Source organism: Macrobrachium rosenbergii, chromosome 55 (genome assembly GCF_040412425.1).
Source record: "Macrobrachium rosenbergii isolate ZJJX-2024 chromosome 55, ASM4041242v1, whole genome shotgun sequence".
In the NCBI taxonomy this organism is placed as follows: domain Eukaryota; kingdom Metazoa; phylum Arthropoda; class Malacostraca; order Decapoda; family Palaemonidae; genus Macrobrachium; species Macrobrachium rosenbergii.
In genome coordinates, this window is record NC_089795.1 from 20,038,476 (window position 1) to 20,059,465 (window position 20,990).

A 20,990-nucleotide genomic window follows, 5' to 3' on the forward strand; every position below is an offset into this window, starting at 1 on the left:
CGTTTCCTGTTTGTATTACAGGGAAAAAATTATATTTGTGTTATTTCCTCTCACGATATGGTACTCACTTATTTCCTTTCTGAAAAATGCCCCACACAATGGATATATATTATATATGTGTAGATTTATCTATATATATACATATATATGTATGTGTATTATATATATGCAGGCATATATATATATATATATATATATATATATATATATATATACACTACAGGTCCTTTTCATTGTAGAAGATGGCTCCAGCAGTATTTGGGATGAAGCTGCTAGCCGCACATTCCCTACTTCACGAACGTTGTGTCCTTACCGCCCCTAATATTTCTTGGCTGCCATCCATTCAAGTACTGACTAGGCCTGATAATTCAGGTCATGTGTACTAAAGCAGTGGGATTCCATACGGTCTTTCAGATTTCTAGAAAAAATATATCATGAAATGATGTGATGAATTTTAAGCGTGAAATCATGCAATGCAAATACTTTTTTGAAATTAGATTCCTAACCTGTGTTTAGTTTTTCTTTTACATTCATATTTTGATAAACACAAGCAATAAAAGTTATTTAATAACCTTTAAAGGCAACCGTGAGCTTTATGCAAAAAACAAAAAAAGAACCTCCGAGCTTCCTCTCTCTCTCTCTCTCTCTCTCTCTCTCTCTCTCTCTCTTAGTCTCAGTCACACGCAGACATGAACACTCACTTGTTTCTCTCTCTCTCTCTCTCTCTCTCTCTCTCTCTCTCTCTCTCTCTCTCTCTCTTGACTCAGTCTCACTCACTTGTTTTCTCTCTCTCTCTCTCTCTCTCTCTCTCTCTCTCTCTTACTAACTATCAGTATTGCAATAGCGTGATTCCCAGTTGTTCTTGTTCATGAGCTATAATTGCTAAAATTGCAGCTAACACATCTTGGAAGACATATTTCAAAGTCAATGTCTGACATAGGAAAAACCAACATCCCCCCAAAAAAAAAAAAAAAAAAGGAAGCGCCTCAAAAGGCTGAAAGAGGAGGAAGTTATGATTCCAGGCTGTTTCAAATGCTACTGAAAATGCCGCAGCGAAGATCATAATTATTTGAGTCTGGGCTTCTCAAACCACTTCACAATTAAGGTAATTAGACTTTAATGGAGAATTTCCCCTCTGCTAACATGACGTCTCTCGTCTTTGACTCTTGTCATCTAATTTGCATCTAGAGAAGGAAGCGTTTTAATAAAGGTAAGCGCGTGTTTTGCGTCCAGAATTGACGTGTGAGGACGCGAAAATGTAGGCTAAGTAAGCTATTTTGTGCACGTTATAGAAGTGTTTGATTCAGCAGAACTTATGTAGCTTTGCATTCCTCAGTAGTATTCACGCCGTAATAACGAACTGGCTTTCACAAGGTTTTATTTCCACAGTGGCTCAAGAATTGTTTAACTTCATTCTTTTCGAAAAAAAAAAAAACTTACCGAATCCAGATATTTACTAAGCATGTAAGATTATTGAGAAAAGGTTGAAGTAGCAACTTAAGGATTACGGGAAGCCCTCCGTGCTACCTTTTATATCGTTCATTTATCAGACTGTGTTCGGACATGCGGTAACAGCTGAAACAAGAAGGTAATGCACAGCAAGTAGAGGTTGTAATATATACTTATGCCTCTTTTTTTTTTAAGATGTCTGGAACATGGAATCTACTTTGTGCCGTACTTACGTTCAACATTTCCTCTCTCTCGAAAAGATATTCTATATCATAGTACGTGATATTATGTTTTGCATTAAAGCTTTACCATGAGCTTAAGACTCAGTATTCACGGTGCCAGCAGCCTCAGTTGAATAATGTTAAAAAAATATGGCCAAATCACACACACCCACACAACCCACCTGCCCTACCCACCAACGTACACATAGTCACATACACACACACACACCCGCACACATGCTAATCAAGTATCTTTGGTAAAGAACGGCGCATGTCGAAAATCTACTCAAAGCCTTGTCGGCAAATAGAAAAGAATTTTATTTTTTCTGTATCTCCCAAGAAACAACACTTATTTCCAAACATGTCAAATCAGGAATTTACTGGAGCAATCGTGAATGTGCTACCATTTCTCCAGGTAAGGAAAGAATATGAAGCAGTTAAAACATTTCTGGCAAGTTTTGATGCCTGTGAAAACATCAACCACTACATCCCCTACATTCACGTCAGTCTGACCACTTGCCTGTCACATAGTCACCAATATTACTTTCATTGCCAAGAGGATATCAGTATAAAAGGAAATTTTCTTTTCAGACAGCGTAATTTATGAGAAATAGTTTTTTTTTTTTTTTTAGAAATATCATATTAACTTGCGGCATCTGATTTTGTTTGCATTTTAAACGCTTCCCAAATATATGACTATATTAGGCCATTATTTACGGTTCCACGTCAGCCGCCAAGCAACAAGGCAAAATATTTTCACACTAACAACATAAGTGCTCCACTCTACCTTGGAGTGACGTCCTGTTGAAGAATATGAGGTTAAACAGATGCGTCCGTGGTTGCGTTCAGCCAAATCCTAATAATTGGGCAAATCTCATAATTGTCAGTCATTTATAAGTCTTTTTGTCAATCTGCTAAAAATGTAATGAAGAACAAGAATTGAATGGGGAATTCTTTGGCTATAACCAAATCACTTCTGAAAACGCAGCTCACGAAGAATTTTATTCAATAAGCGAATAAGCAAAGCAACCTGCTGCAGTCTTAACAAAGACCCCGGAGGCTAGCTTCGTTCTCAAGATAACGGAGGAGTGTCGTAGATTGCGACACTTTGCAACTTACCCAGCAAAGGCAACTTTTGCTTTCAGGCCAGCGGGATTACCGGCTTTTCCTAGTTTGTATCTCTTTGTTCCCTCGTCAAGCAAACGCCATTGTTTTATGCTGCTTTGTTATTTCAAAAATTTGTTAGATCAGCCTTTAATGACACAGTTACCCGAGTTTCAAATTTCTACGTTCGTCCCTCAATCAGAAGCCGTAAGTCATATACCCCAGAAAGCGTCGCTGGGAGGAGAACATCCTGGTGTGTCTGAGACGCCTATCCCGGCCGTGTCCGAATTGCCCTTCATGAAGAAGAAAGAAAGAAAGAAATGCAACGAGGTAAGCAAAGATTCTCCCATTTATGAAAGGAGCGAGGAGACGTCGGCTCTGGCAGTCTTTTAAAAGCGCAAATCCTATAGTAAGACAATGGGGGTTACGTCCTAATGAGTGTCAGGCCTCTAATGCAGATGTGTGACCACCGGTTCCTTAAGTTTGGGGTTTTAGCAGCGACCCCTCGGGCAGGTGGGAAAGCCGGTGGACTCCTGGACTTTGTGGGAGAGAGAAGTGAAAATGGTTGCACAGTAAACTATTTCTCGTTGTCGATTACGTTTAGTTTTCCAATACGGCATCGTTTATGGCTTCATTTCTTCTTTCTTTTGGGGAAGGGCGTTGGTGGCCTATGTAGTTGAGCACCTGCTCATCTGTAAAGTCTATCAGCGCCATTTGTTTTCAAGATATCCAAGAAGAAAACCCAGTTGATTGGTTCAGTGTCTATCAACGTAAAACCTTTTAGTAAAATATTTGACTCCAAATAGTAAAAATTACGCCGTTTAATGAATCTATGCTCTCAAATAACATGCACAGACACAAACATACATGTATTATACACATATATATATATACTCTATATCTGTGCATATATATAATTAAAAATTAGGTGATATCATATAGTTATGTGTGAGAAAGAGCAATGAGTGAAATATTTATCAGAATAATGACAAAGCTAGCTGTTATGACTGCGGAATTTATGAAATAAAAAAGCAAAAAAAGAGAACGACAGCTCAGTATTAGTAATCTAATGTTTGTGTGTGTGTGAGAGAGAGAGAGAGAGAGAGAGAGAGAGAGAGAGAGAGAGAGAGAGAGAGAGAGAGAGAGAGATATAAGTAGTGGCTAGAAAATTATAAAACTGTATATATATATATATATATATATATATATATATATATATATATATATATATATATATATATATTTATATTTATATTTATTTTATACGAGTATATAATGTATACATACTTGTATATATATATATATATATATATATATATATATATATATATATATATATATATATATATATATATATAAACGCTTTTATCAGTTTTGCAATCCTTCTAGTCACTGCTTATAAGTCTCTCTCACACACACACACACACACACACACACACACACACACACACACACTAGATTACTAATACTGAGCTATTTCTTTTTTCCTTCCTTCTTTAATTATTTATTTTCTTATACTCTGTCCTCATTATCTCTATCTTTGTCATTATTCCAGACATTGGCTATGCACATTTCACTCATTGCTCTTTCTCTCACATAACCGTTTCACATGACCTAATTTTTACTGGTCCGCGGGTATAGTGGTTAGTGTCGACATGCCACTCAGATGTCGCGAGTCCGCATCTCCCACTAGGCAATGAAAATCACTGGCCTTTGTATCATGATCAGTTACTGCTGCAGTGTGGGTCTGCAGGAGGTTGAACCAGTCTTTGAAGCTTGAATTTCAGGCCAATAGCCCTGTGTGCTTGTTCCATGTGAATAGGTTTCATCTACTGAAATATTAACAATAATCATAATAATAATAATAATAATAATAAATAATAATAATAATAATAATTTGATTATTCCTTTAATATTGATTCGAAAGTTGAGAGTGAGAGCTTTCCTGTAGTTTATGCATGAAACAAAACGACTATGAAGTTCACTTCTCTATGTTACTCTGTGGGTTGTTGGTTGTAGACTATTCTTCAAGACAGCCAAAATATATCTTGTCTGGAATACAATCTTACTGGGGGGACGAATGTAAGGCCTAGATGAATTCCCATGATATTCCTCGTCGTTTTACAGTACTTATGAGATATTTCTTACATTTTTAGAAATTGCAATCATAGGGAATATTTTCTTTGACTTTGCAGTTTATTTCCAGTTGTGTATGCAATAGCTTTTCGCAAACAAAATCTTTAATGAGATGTTTGATGTTACTGATTTCGCCAAAAAAGTGGAATATGAATATCAAACCAGCTACCAAATTCATTCTTGCACGCTGAATGATGTAGAATTATACGCATTATCTTCAGAAGGTTAGTTTCTGATTTGATTGTTCAATCATATAGGTACAAAAACCTTACATATATAAAACTGATCTCCTCTATGATTCATTTTGCAATAAAATGTAAAAACAAAACCTGTACACAAAATTTCTTTTTCGATGGAATAACGGGTAAAGTGCTCTACCATAAAATTCGTGTGATCCCGGAAACAGGTACTCTCGAGGCAGCCATTAGTTGCAGTGTCCTTTTCTCCTCAGACACCTTATGTTGTCTCAACCCCCAGACACACGGCCAAGTAAACAACAACCAAGACTTGAGCGGCATTGAATTTCGTGACTGTTCATTTGTTCATTATTTTTCCCTTGCGACCTCCTCTCCTGTTTCCTTCCTGAACGTGAGTACACGGCCATGGAAGGGGAAATTTTTATTGCCATAATCTCCTCGCCATGAAATCTTTTCCAGTTTTTGTCCTCATCTCTCTCTCTCTCTCTATTGTTTTTCCTACGAATGATTCTTAATATTTGCATATATTCAGCCGCAATTATTATTGCTTACTTCCGCGGGTCTACGTTTTTGCATCTCTACAGTACTTCTTCCTTGGGTGTAACTTGATCCTCCGATTATAATATACTGTATGTTTTTGCTTTGCTTTCAACATTTTTCCCCTGCATATTTATTTTTACCGGCGTTCATTTTTCTGTTGTTAATTCTTACATTAATGTAAACAGTGAACTACAGTTTTTCGTCAAACATTTCATATATGTGTATATATATACATATATATATACACAGTATATATATGTGTGTGGTTCTTTTTATAATTTCAAGCACTAAGCCACGATATCACATGTAATTCCATTTGTTTGTAAGTTATTCCCAGGAAAAGTAAAATCCATATAAATGGGTCTTTTCTGGATATGACACACACGCACATATATATATATATATATATATATATATATATATATATATATATATATATATATATATATATATATATATTTATATATATATATATATATATTTATATATATATATGTATATATATGTATATATATATATATATATATATATATATATATATATATATATACATGCATACATACACATACAGGTATGTATATACTTATGTATGTATGTATTATGAATGAATGTATGCATGTATAGTTATGTGTATGGCTTCGTTTTAGTTTCTGGGGGTCTTTTTTTGTAAGCACAAGAAGTTTACGAGTGTTTTGGGTGAGAAACTCCCCCTTCAAGTAGTGTTACGGTTCAGTTGTCAGCCCAGTTAATGCTTTGATATAGAGAAGACTGGTTCCCTCTCTGTTAGCGTCCTTCCGATTTTGAACTCCATGAACCCGGATGCTTTTCGTTCTGAATTTTGTCTATTTAGACGAGAAGAGTTACTTGAATCTTGATTTCACCTGAAACATTTTTAACCTAAGCTAAACGTCTAATTTCTCATAAAAAAAGGGTTATCCTGCCTTGACGTTTTGTTGCTGGTCAGTCTAAATACATTTGTTTAGAAATGATGGAAGCTAATAAATATGGTATTATATAGTAAAAAGCTTTAAGTATATCCTGAAAACGGTTTAGTATTATTTCGACTCATAAGCATTTCTAATTCTGCAATGTATGATTCATAATTATTTCGACATTTCCGTTTGTGAGCCATTAATCCATTACTTTTACTGAGGTTTTCTACTCTCAATGTCAGCGTGACCTTCTTTTATTTATTTTCTTTATGGTTGCTCCTCCGTAGGACAGGAACTAGTTGTATATTCCAGACAGTTTTAAGGAAGGTACGAAGGTCAGTCTGTATAATAGTGTTCCCTTGCCCGTGAAGATATGAAAATGTTTATGGAGTGTTTTTGTTCACATTCATGTGACAATCAAAACAGTCTCCCGCACAACACAGATCCATTTATATCCTAGGGTAGATGGATTGCTCAGTATTTTCTTCTTTTAATTATACTCTATTTATTTAGTTAGAGTTTTTAATTATACTCTATTTAGTTAGAGTGTCCACGCCACCATTTGTGCCTGCTGGGTTCTCTCAGGCACAAGGTTTGGTTGCCTTGCGCAGGGTGAAGACCACAGAACTACAGTTTTTAAGGTTTTTAAATTGTGAGTTTTGCTGTAGTCTCTGCACCGTGGCCGTTTACGCTCTTGGGATTGAGTTCTCTTGTTTTAAGGTAAACTCAAATACATGTCATTCACTTCTTGGGTCAACAAAGGCATAATGGGTAATGAAAGAGCGTGCCTAGACCTAAGAGATTTAGGCCTAGCCCGGGAATCAAACGACGGACATCTCTCAACGGTGAGGCGATCGTCGTGACTGATCTTGAGTTCGAGATTACATAAGTTTGAGTGTGTATGTGCAGGTATTGTGCATGCAATAACGCATGGATATACACATCATCATTCGTACGCAGGCACAAGCCTTGGCTGCTAATTTCATCTCGGGGGAAGCACGAGAAAGGAAATTAGGCAAATAAGCATCCGTTGTAAGTTCACATACTGCACGTTGATAACCAGGTAAAAAATGCGCCAAAGAAACTTCGACGCAATCGAGTTTTCTGTACAGTGTATAATGCTGTATGAAACTCTCAGCCACGGCCCATGAAACTCTCAGCCGCGGTCCATGAAACTTTCACCCACGGCCTGGTGGTGGCTTGCGTTGTTGGCACCTACAGCGGTGCCAGGTGCACAATCATGGATAACTTTAACCTTAAATAAAATAAAAACTACTGACGCTAGAGGGCTGCAATTTGGAACGTTTGATGATTGGAGGGTGGATGATCAACATACCAATTTGCAGCCCTCTAGCCTCAGTAGTTTTTAAGATCTGAGGGCGGACAGAAAAAGTGCGGACGGACAGACAAATATATAGCCATCTCAATAGTTTTCTTTCACAGAAAACTAAAAGAGGTGTTCTTTTGCTTTCTTATTTTGAAATCACATCAGCAAATTCCCACTCAAGTATCGGAACTGACCTCCACCTACAAAGTGCGACGGCGATGGTCTTTTTATTTCTGCGTATGTATGTTTATATGATATCTCAGATCTTGAAAACTACTGAGGCTAGAGGGCTGCAATTTGGTATGTTGATCATCCACCCTTCAGTCATCAAACAGCAAATTGCAGCCCTCTAACCTCAGTAGTTTTTATTTTAAGGTTAAAATTAGCCAAATCCTGCTTCTGGCAACTATATAGGATAGGCCACCACCGGGCCGCGATTAAAGTTTCATGGGCCGCGGCTCACACAGCATTATACCGAGACCATTGAAGGATAGATCCATTTTCGGTGGCCTTGATTATACGTTGTAGTGGCTGTATAGAAAACTCGATTACGCCGAAGAAATTTTGGCGCATTTTTTACTTGTTAATCTTTCTTAAATATAAAGTTCAATTGTTTCAAAGCAGACTGTAAAGCTAAGGCTACCTGATGATTGAAGTTGAACATATTGGTCAGTTTTTTTGTAAATAACTGTTGTGGTGCAGTCAATCAACACGGTGACTGATTTAATTTAGAGTGTATGGTCTATGTACCTAATTTCATCGTTATGCTCACTAACTGTCAATATAAATATATGGCTAATGTATTAATAGGAGGTTTCCTTTTAGTTTGTGCAGCATGTTTAACTGGGCCCCATGGCAATGCTATGGACGAACTTGATGTCTCTGAAGAATTTTGATCTTATGCCTTATTTTCAGGAATGGCACATGCAACCTGACTGAGAATGAGAGTTAGCTGAATGTCGTAGTCATACGACTAACGTTTGGGGGCTAAGAGGCATGCATAAGGCATATTTAGGATTGGTATAATGAAGATGTACGATTTGTTCGTTGATAACTGGAAGCACGCTCTCTGACAAAGCTTTTACACTTTTACCTGTCTAAGCAGCGTAGGGCCTTTGGCATATATTTGAATGTCAAGTTCACTGGAAGAGACGTTTTGCTTTTTACTGACTAGCATGACCTAGTTCTATATCTGACCTCGGCTTGATACATTGACAGCATCAGACTCTAAATATTCTCATACTTCTATATATGTCATGTTAGACAGGCATGAAGAAGAAGAAGAAGAAGAGAGACAGGGACAGCGAAGTAGTCTAAGGCCTTTTGCTTTCTAATCACAGCAGATATTTTAAAGAGTTTCCTCGACGACACATACTAAAGAAACAAGAACAATGAAATCATTTGCAATTACAAAATTTAGGTCAACTAATATAATTCGCGAAAAAACATTTCCATCAGCAAGCAAAACTTCTGATTTCGATGGCCTCCAAGTGCAACGTATTCAAAAACTAATTGCCGCATTCATTTTCTTGCTTACCAGCGCATAAACTCGTACTTTAGACTTCAACGGACGATTTACGGTTGTCAGCTCTTTCTTCACGACCTTTGGAGAGGGAGCCTGAAAGGGAAATCTTGTCCTTGTAGTGCGAGGTACTCGTAATCATTATATTCTCCAGTACTCTCTCTCTCTCTCTCTCTCTCTCTCTCTCTCTCTCTTAGGCTATTTGGCTTGTTCTTTCTTTCATCCACTGGTTTGCTTATCTATCTATAGTTAGATGAAGAATTTATTGATAGTGAGTATCCAAGGATTCCAGTCTCTTGATAGATATTCGCGTTGTGTGTTTATAGTTGCATACAAACACTGACACACATATGAAAGGATTGGCAGCCTACATAAATCACTGATCAATCCATGCATAGCTAGATACGCGCAAGTGGAAACAACATAAAACTAAAAATCCCACAGCGGAACACCTCCTGTGTCACCCTACTTTCCAAACTCGAGCGATTTGAGCAGCATGTATTCTGTGTTGCTCCGAAGAAGCCTTGGATGAAATTGTTTTTTTTTTTTCTATGCTGTTATGGCAGTTGTTCTGGTGTAAGTTCAGAGCGAATTGCAACATATACAGAAACGCCATGAAATAGAGGTAAAACTAGAAAGAATTTGAAAAGTAAACTTGAAAGGTATCTCATAATTGGAAAGTTAAAAAACCACCACACTGAGAATAATTTCCGTCCCATACAAGGGCTTGGAGTGATTGGTATCAGTCCATGTTCAGTGCTGCCTTTTTTTCTTCCTGTTTAACGCGCTTTTGGTCAGCTCTTTGGTCAGCCTATACAGACGTTTCGTAAGCCTAAATAAGCAAGGCTTAGTTCAAACTGGGACAAACGGACACACATACAAACGTAAATTATTGCCATTCTAGCATGGCAACAGACAAGACTGTCTCCATTATGAATAACAGAGCAAAGTATTAACAATTGTAGCCACCGTCGCAGCAACAATGTTTACTGTTATTTGCTAGGAATTAATGACGATTGCAGCAAAACAATAGTCGCTCTCAGTACTAACTTGAGCAATCTTACAGTTAACAGTGACGAACACAGGCTTCTGAGTACGTCTTTTTTTATTACCATAGACAACGTAATGTTTTTTTAATACTATTTCTATCCCACTCTGAGCACTCGCTAAGTCATGACGAATGTTCTCGCGGCAAGTACTCCTCAGTGATTCAAATCTCCGCTTGAGTGCAAACAGTCACTGTGATGGGGTTCCTCGCGAAGTTACAGTTCCGCATTACCTCAGAAAATGATGTTTGAGAAAGATTTTGCGAAAGGGAAGATCGACGGAGATTTAGGTGCTGGAACTCCGTCAGGTAGACGCATAAAACTGACTCGGGTGATATAGATGTGTCAAAATGCTGTGCATAGATCGCCATTTAGATTACTGTATGGAATGTTGCCCTTCTTCTTATGCCTTTTGTTCTGTTCATGAAATTGCGTTTCAGTCTTTGGATCGTGGTTGCAACGCTGGACCTCCTGGTGCTGTTCCGGTAATGACCACTTTGCTGGAATATATTCGTTTATTTGAACGGCGAGGTACAGACAATAATGATATTACGGCTTGATGCCCAGGAGGGCAATTTTAGTTCTCTTTCGCCTTCAAGAGAGAGAGAGAGAGAGAGAGAGAGAGAGAGATGGAATTTTGCGAAATATCATGTTGGGTAAGTTCCAGGAACTCTCTCGGTCACCGGAGGATTTGTCTGGATATTTCCAGCGCATACTCATCTTACAAACAGTTATCAATTCAATTTGGCGACCTCCTCTTTTTATATGCTTTTGCTTTGGAAGTTCCAATATGGCAACCTATACTTTGCCATACCGATGACCACCTTCATCTGACGCCCAATGCTGTCGCTCTTTCACTTCCGTGGGGCGACTGAAAATAAAACAAAGCGATAACATTCTCCCTGTTTTATGTAGTGTTGAAAACACCAAATGATTAAGAACTTAGGGTTGGCAGTTTCACAGCTCGTACGCATGTTGCAAGAACAAACAACGAGAAGAAATAAGGTATTAAGCATCAGGGAACAAAAAGAAATGTATGATAGTTGCTACGTCAAAGGAGAGAAAGGTGGATGTTATGGCGTTCAGGCAAAGCAAAGTAAATGATCAGAGTATTCAGGACCTGGATAGACTAAAAGTGATTGCGTCTCCGGTGGCCGTGGGATTCCGGTGGCGAAGGGTGCTTGTGTCGTCAGGAGGATTGAAGGATGAAATTAATTGGCAGAGAAAATACCATGACTGTGAGTTACTGATAGGATGAATGCTGAAATAGCCCGGTGATGTGATTTTCTCTGGTACCTCACCTTCAAGTACACACACACACACACACACACACACACACACACACACACACACACATATATATATATATATATATATATATATATATATATATATATATATATATATATATATATATATTATATATAATCAGATGACGACAGGGAATCTGGGTTGATGACGATAATACAGTTTATTCCCAACGTTTCACGATGCCTTATCGCATCATCAGGGGTTCTATAATAAATGATGATGTGATGCAGTATAGCAAAATGTTAGGAATAAGCTGAATTATCGTTATCAACTTGAGATTCCCTGTCCTCATCTGATGAAAAATGTAGTGATGCAGCTGTCCAGCCAGCGTGTGTCTGCATCACTACCAAATTCACAGTTAATCTGTTGATTCGTTGATGAGCCTCATGTACAGGAGTATGTTAAGGGTCCTGCCGCCCTTTTCACTCATGCTTTTCAGTCTTTTTCTAGGTCTTCCCCTTCTTCTTCCTCCCAACACTTCTGAATTGTCTATTCTATTCACCAGCCAATCGTCCTCCATTCTTTCCACTTGACCAAACCATCTCAAAACTCTTTGAGCCACCCTTTTACCCAAATTAAACCTTCTACCAGTCTCTCCATATATTTTTACATTTCTTAGCCTTACAGTTCCTCTTATACCATAAGTAGTATGTAAACAATTCATTCTCACAGCTTCTGCCTTCTTTCTTTCATTTGCGTTCGATATCAACACTTCAGTCCCATCAAGGAGAGCTGGTTCAACATGCATTCTAGCCTTCGCCTTCTTGAACATCCCAAGTTTCCTACATTCTTTTGCACACATGCTGCCACCTCCAGCCACCTTTCTTTCTTCGTCTACTGTGTAATAATTCATCTTTTCCCTTATCTTACCATCATCTGAAATCCTTACTCCTAAATAATTTGAAGTCTACCACTTCCATATCACTAACATATATAATGCACTATCCTCTTGGCTGTCATTTGCCATCCTAACTTTACTCTAGCTCAAGTTTACTCTCAACTCTCTTCTCTTGTAAACCCTTTTCAGCTCTCACTAATATCTACACTCTTTGTTTACCATCCTGAATGGTACTGAATTATCAACAAACATCAGCCGTTGCACCCGCTGATCATGACTCATCCGCTTATCCCATAACTGGGCACTTGCTCTTCTGCCCTTTGTCAGATGTTCTTGCATCTCTCACTGACATTTGCAGTTTTTCTTTATTATATAGACAGCACTGTGCCATCCACGAACATCAGCCGTTCCACACTCCATTCATGATTCCTCTTCTTATTCCACAACTTTCCACCTGATCTACTGTTTTTTCTCTGATTTCTCCCGTCACTCCGTCTATAAAGATGTTAAACATCTCAGAGACACATCACACCCTTGCTCAGCATCATTTTCACCAAACCAGACAGTCATGTCTACAACCTCTAATCCATGCTTCACTTTCAGACAAAAAATGTTTTATCGCTTTCAGCAATTTATCCTTTAAACAAAACCTGGTCATCACCCTCCACATTGTATATATATCAATTCTGTCATAAGCTTATTACAGGTCTATATACGCTGTATACAGCTTACTCTCTTTATTTTCACACCTCTCACATAACAGTTTCATATCAAATACTTGAGCCACACACCCCCTTCTATCAAATTTTCTGTCACATGTCTGTCTAGCCATCTTAATCAAAATTCTATAATATCCTCTTGCTTCACTTTCATGAAGAAGAACAATTATTCCTCTCACTCATTTCTTTGTGACCAGTCCCTCATCCAAATATACCTTACACATTCAGTCACTCAGTCACAATTCAATCTCTGTACCATAAGATCTCACTCACAATTCTATCACCTCTCGGTGTCTTCCCATTTCCCAGCCTCTTAATTGTCCTCTTCATGCCTTCAGCGTCACTTCCACTGACATTCTCAAACCTACCCTGACCTCTTCCAACCATGCATCATTCAACTCTGACTCTCTTCTGTCCCCAGGCCTTCATACTCTTCAGGCAGCATTTCTCCATATGCATCTTTTAATCAGGGATCCATTTGCTCGTTAATCTTTCTTTCTATATGCACTTCTATGTAGATCAGCTTTTTCCCCTAGAAGTCCTTCCTGGCCTATTCAACCCTTCTTCTATTACATGCATTTTTAGTTTTTTTGTAAAAGAAAACTATTGTGACTGGTTTGTCTGTCCGTCCACACTTTTTCTGTCCTCACTTTCTTTGTCCGCTCTTAGATCTTGAAAACTATTGAGGCTAGAGGGCTGCAAATTGGTATGTTAATCACCCACCCTCCAAACATCAAACATACCAAATTGCAGCCCTCTAGCCTCAGTAGTTTTCATTTTATTAAGGTTAAAGTTAGTCGTAATCATACCTCTGGACTGCTATAGGTGCCAACAACACAGGTCACCATCGGACCGTGGCTGAAAGCTTCATGGGCCACGGCTCATACAGCATTATACACTGTACAGAAAACTCGATTGCGTCGAAGAAACTTCGGCTTATTTTTTACTTGTTTCTCTTTCAATTCCGTCTTGACCACATTATGCTCCTTTCTGTCATGCAGTTGCTTCTCAAACAATCCCATTTTATCATTCGCTGCACTTCTCATCTCCTCTTCTCACCAATCACTATTTTATTCCTTGTTCCTAAATTTAAAAACGCATAAGCACTCTATGCTGACTCACTAACCTTATCCAGGAATTTTAAAAAATCTTCATACTTCTTCAACAGCTTTCTCTTCATCCCTAGTTCAGTTTGCATGCAATTTCTCATTTAGTTTCTTTGCTTCCATCTCAGACTTGTTAGCCTTAATTACTCTTACCACACGTGCACACGTACACACACTTACACAGACACACACACATATATATATATATATATATATATATAGTATATATATGTGTATATATATATATATATATATATGTGTGTATGTGTATATATATATATATATATATATATATATATATATATATATATATATATATATATATATATATACACACACACACACACACACACACACACACACACACACACACACACACACACACACACACACACACACACCCTAGCAGATACTGGGTGGACTGGAGGAGGGTAGCCAGGGTTAGTCCATGGACATATCAAAATTGAACTGAATCTCCACAAAGTCACTGTGGCCATTTTAGCCGACTGCGCCTTCCATAGGTCGAAAGTGTGTTTACTCCATTGCTATACAGACTCACACACACACACACACATATATATACAGGTATATATGTATGTATATGTATATATTTATATATTTATATATATACTGCATATATACATATACACACATATGTATATATACAGAGAGAGAGAGAGAGAATGTTTGTGCATGTGAGTCTTTGTGTCAAGGTTATTTTGTTCACCCATCTACTTTTGAATCTGGAGATTCGAAGCAATGTCTGTCATCATAACAAAAATCATGCACGCCAATTCAAGGTCTCAGTACAGCCAGCTTAAATGCATTTTACATTGCAATGGCCTCTGCCAAGTTAAGCAATGACATTAGTTCTACCCCGTAAAAGAGAGAGAGAGAGAGAGAGAGAGAGCTGGTTGATTTCTTCTTACTTTTCAACAAGCGGATTTTCCTGCGAAAAGTCTTGGCTAATTGCGCAAGGTCATCAACGAAGTCGCAAAGAGGTTGCGCCTTCAACCATGAGTTTGTTTGTGCATATGCGCGGGAAATCTCAAGAACAGGCGAACGGATATCTGATACCTGGCAGTTAAATTCGTAAGGTGACTTTCTCGGGATGGTGAAATTTCAGGAGACGAGACTCCGAGTTTAATTGTTTCGTTGCTCTGTCCATATTTATGGCATCTTTTCATATGATACATTTTAAAAATGGGATCCCCCGTATTCAGTTTTACTAAAACTGACCCTTAATAGTTAAGGCTTAGATGATATCTGTTGACCACATACAAGCAGAGCCAACAGGTAAGCCTACACTCAGTCCAAGATATTTTCGGGTACACGAAGTGATCAAGATCACACTTCAAACTTGGTCAGTTTACGACGATGTCTTTGCCAGTTTGCGTAATGTTATTATTCTTGATTTCGTAATATTGTTATTAACATTTATTAGTTATTCGTTTGTTATATCCTTCCGTTTTTTACGCAATATATATAAGAATAATTTCCGATGGGCAGGAAATGATATTGATGATTATTTACCAAAGATCATATATAATTCGAGGAGAGTTTGTTCGAATGCCCCAAAATCACAAATCACAGTTAATGAATGACCCCCTACTTTTTCGTGGTGTTTCCCTGAAAGGTACCTGAGAAAGTTCCCATTATTTTCTCTTATTCTAGTCTCTTCTCAAGACTGCATTCTCCAGTATTGCCCAAAAGTTATTGAAGACGAATTGTCATGAATGACAGTGGAAGAACTGATCGTGAAGAGAGGAGATTTTCGAAAAAGCTAAGCAAGAATAAACAAACTATTTCTCCTGGGAATTTATGACTCTTGATGCAGACATTGTTTTTGGTATTGCTGTTACCATTATAGTAAATAATAATAATAATAATAATAATAATAATAATAATAATACTAATAATGGTGAAGAAATCCCCAGTGATGTCAGTGTGAACATATATTACAAATATATACAAAACGAGAGCTCTCGAGAAGCTGCTCGATTCTCCATCTCAAATGACATTGAGGAGAATCAAGCAGATTCTCAAAAGCTCTCGTTTGGTATATATTTTTAATATATCTATACTTACATCATTGTGGATTTCCCAATCATTTTAGTGACTCACGCGATTATGAGGTTTTTATAAATAATAATAATAATAATAATAATAATAATAATAATAATAATAATAATAATAAGGAACAAGTAAAAAGCACGCCGAAGTTTCTTTGCGCAATCGAGTTTTCTGTACAGCGTATAATGCTGTATGAAACTCTCAGCCACGGCCCATGGGATTCTCAGCCGCAGCCCATGAAGCTTTCACCCACGGCCCTGTGGTGATCTGTGTTGTTGGCACGATCATGGCTAACTTTAACCTTAAATAAGATCAAAATTAATGAGGCTAGAAGGCTGCAATTTGGTATGTTTGATGATTGGAGGCTGGATGATCAACATACAGCCCTCTAGCCTCAGTAGTTTTTAAGATCTGAGGACGGACAGAAAAAGCGAGGACGGACAGACAAATATCCATCTCAACAGCTTTCTTTTCCAAAAAACTAAAAACTTGGTGGAGAAATTAGAGTCAATAACGGTGAGTCATAAAACAAAGGTCAAAGTTAAACACTAAAAATCCAGGCAACAGCTTTCGAGTGTTTGCTTGGACTCCCGTCTGCAACCAGATATTTCTGGTTGAAGTTCGGAGATGAGCAGGATCTTGCACCGCCCAGTTTTTCTTTCTTTTTATTTTTATTTTCTTTAACCTTGACTTTTGTATTATGCTTAAAGTACATCACTGTGGATAAATGTCTCCAGTAATAATAATAGTAGTGGTGGTAGTATTTATTATTATTATTATTATTATTATTATTATTATTATTATTATTATTATTATTATTATTATTATATGGCGACGTTAACAAAATGTCTGGTTAAATATCCAGTTCTATTAAGAAGCGTGTATGTTCACCATTTTACAAAACTTCCTCTTTACCATTAGATATAATACCACCGTTTGGGATGTTATGCTGTTAGTAATTATGTCACTATTCGACTGTCAAAACTGACCTGAAAGAGCTTTAGCAATTTTGGAGACGGGGCATCGAAATTTGGAGAACACTGAAGCGTGATGGCAGGACGGAAGTTCCGTAGATTCTCCTGTGTCTCAGCAGCGGCCTCTACCGAAGAGGAATCAAGCGTCCCGGCCTGGTAAAGGATTTCTGTCAATCCTCGAGTTGTTTTGTCGACTGGTACTATGGTTATGTTCCTTATTATCATAATATAATGATTACTATTCTTGCGTTACCCAGTGACACAGCTTCCAGTCAGATTAAGTAGAAACTCAATAATGAGTTCACTGAAATAAACGCAGTCATGAGAGAAGAACACAAACAATCACTCGAAGAGGTTTTCGTGATATAAATAGGTCGTTACGATCTTACGTCTTATCAGATAAGTTTGAAATTGATGAGATATTGACCTTACCGTATAGCGGAGTACGGGAAATATTCTCAAACAATTCTTAATTGCAACGACCTTGAACAAAGTTCTCTTTTTCCAATAGAGTAACATTCTAAGGTTCTATATATGTATTGTATATGTATATGCATACAAACAATATATATATACATATATGTGTATATGTATATATATTATATATGTATGTATGTATGTATGTCTATGTATGTATGTATGTATGCATCTGAACAGCCAAGATACAACCTTTGACTCAGCGCCCATGCATTCCCCTTGTTGGAAATCTGCCTTACGAAAGTTAGAGGCTTTCAAGGCAGTCCTCATCTCATGACGTGAGGAAATCATTGGAAATAATGAAAGGGAAAAAGTTAGGAAATCAACTTGACAAAATTAATATGAAAAATAAAGAAATGAGTAGAGTATAAATCTAATATATATATTTGATAAGCAAACATACATATCATAATGCTGAGATATTTATACGAGTATTATGTCAAGCAGACGAATATCTTTCCATAAATGGCTAACCGGCGACCGTCTTCTTCCCAGCTGGAGATCGTCGTACACGGAAGGATGCAAAGGCTGAGAGAGAGAGAGAGAGAGAGAGAGAAAGCGCCCGTTCTCTTGTAGTTGACATTGACAAGCAAGGATTGCGTTTTATCACGGAGAAGCGGGTTCTCGCAAATGACAGAATGCCTGCAAAAAACACCTTCAGCGCCAAGACCCTTATTATCCGCTTATTGCTCGTCATAACAGTCGTGTCAGTCATTTAACTGATAGCGGAGTGTAGTACTTTCGTCATTAACAGCCCTTTTCTTTATAGTTCATAGAAATTACACTTCACTTACGCTCCTGTTATCTGTCAATTTCAGTTCCCTGATGTTGACAGAGAAAAAAGATTTGCTACAGCATAAGCAGGGATAGAATTTCAGAGCGTCCTAGCGAGGAATCACGCTGTTAAAAACGAAAGTATCAGATTGCTTTTTTTTTTTTTTTTTTTTTTTTTTTTTTTTTTTTTTGTAGGAACCAGACCAAACTAGTAAGCCAAATTTTAGTCTTCACAGTCGAGGAGCAGTGGATGAATCTTATGGAACCCAGATCTCGTTTTCATCTTTTTCCTTCGTGTCATTGTTACAGACTCCGTCAGTCGGTGTTTTGCGTTTAATAATCTGCATTATGTCATGTCATTACGGTGTACCATTACGCAAAGCCGAAAGATTCATGTTCAAAGTTCAGTTTTCCTCGTCATAACCTCTCTAATTGTTAGGTATGGAGCGAGTCGAAAGTGCGTGTAAAGACCGTGTTTAGCCAGCGTAAATATTGATATCTGGGGGAAACTTGATCTTCATCGAAATTTATGGTGACCGCGTCCTTCATGGTTTCACTGCTTGAAGTAAAACCTTATCAAGGTGGATTCTGCGTGTTAGGCTCTCCCCTTGACATTATTGTTGTCCTCATAGAAAGAATCTGTAGTTCTGTCTCTCGACACATAACTCTGGCTTCTCTGGAAATCTTCATCTCCTGTTCTTCTATGTATTCTCAAAATCGCTGTTTTCAAAATCTCTGTTCGTTTGTTTGTAGGCCAATCTGCTTTCTGTAGAGGATTATGATCATGCTTTAGTGTATCAGCTTTCTTTATTTTGCTTACAAGGAGTTCATTATATCCTACTGCTATTTTTTAGGAAAAAAATGGCCAAGTTGTTATTTAGGCATAAAGATAAGCTGTGTCAAAGTATGAGTTCCATAATGAGGCAAAGCCAGTCTCCATCCTACACTGGAAGAGATCTCTAAGCCATGAAAATAGAGAGAGAGAGAGAGAGAGAGAGAGAGAGAGAGAGAGAGAGAGAGAGAGAGAGAGAGAGAGAGAGATTTAGAATGAAATCGACGAAAATCACTCACTGGGAGTTCCAAATACATGAAAATGAAATTGCTTCAAAAGGGGAATGAAACTTAGAGAGCATAAACATTAATTTACATGAATTAAGCACAACCCTTCTCAGATCCATGAATAAAGCTGTCATCAACATGATAATAAACATAAAAGATTCTATCTCAGTTTAAATAGAAAGTATGAAGAAGGTTTTAGGGAGACGACCAGTGCTTTAAAAGTAACTTAATCATCATTCTTACTCCGTTTGCTCTTTCGTGTGTTGATATATTTATCTGCTTAATAAATACTATTAAGCTGACCAAGCTAAGTATGGTATTAATGTTATAATCGTTATCCATGTTTTTGTTAACCATGAAAAGCCGTTAGATTTTTTAGCCCAGCCTCTGTCTCCCTACAGCCAGTGAGTCGTCTTGCTCCTTGGTGATTTTCAGTCTTCAGCCCTTGAGGACCAACTGTTCCCTTTTCTTGCCTCTCTTTCTAGTGACCATATGTCTGTCTGTTCGCTTATTTGTCATCTTACATTGAAGTCTTTTAATTCGTGTACCTGTTTTACCTGCATACTTATGGAAAACCTCCACGAAGAATAATAATTCGAAAAATATAGAGGACAGCGACAATGGAACACTTTTGAGGATAGATCTCGTCGTTACCAAAATTTTATTAGAATCTGGGTAAAAAAAAGTTGTAATAGAATAGGTGTAACGGAGATAACTTGATTCCTGACTACAACATTTCCCCTGAGAGAAACTCAGCGAATTATATATCGCTCTGGCATGGGATTATGCTAACCAGAGTATAAAATAAAAAGGAATGGGAAAAGTTTAATTAAGGGAACATAATAAAGGGAGCTAAAAACAAAAAAACAAATTCCAGTAGGAATGGAAGTAATATTCCTTATGTGATGTAATCAAACAACTTTCTTTAACCCGAGGATCTGACGCATGTCCACAGTTTCAATTCAGATCAAATATCCTTGATCCGATTAACAGACTTAAAAGTTACCGATGACGGCCCGTGAGACAGAAGAGGCCTCCAAGTCAATTTCAGTGGCTAACTAGATATACGAACTAGTAAAAAAAAAACGAGTCTATCTTCACATCACAATCTGTCGAAGGAAATGAATGATACTGTCGCTCAGTCCAGAAACGCGTAAGTCCTAACTATATAACCAGCTCACTTTT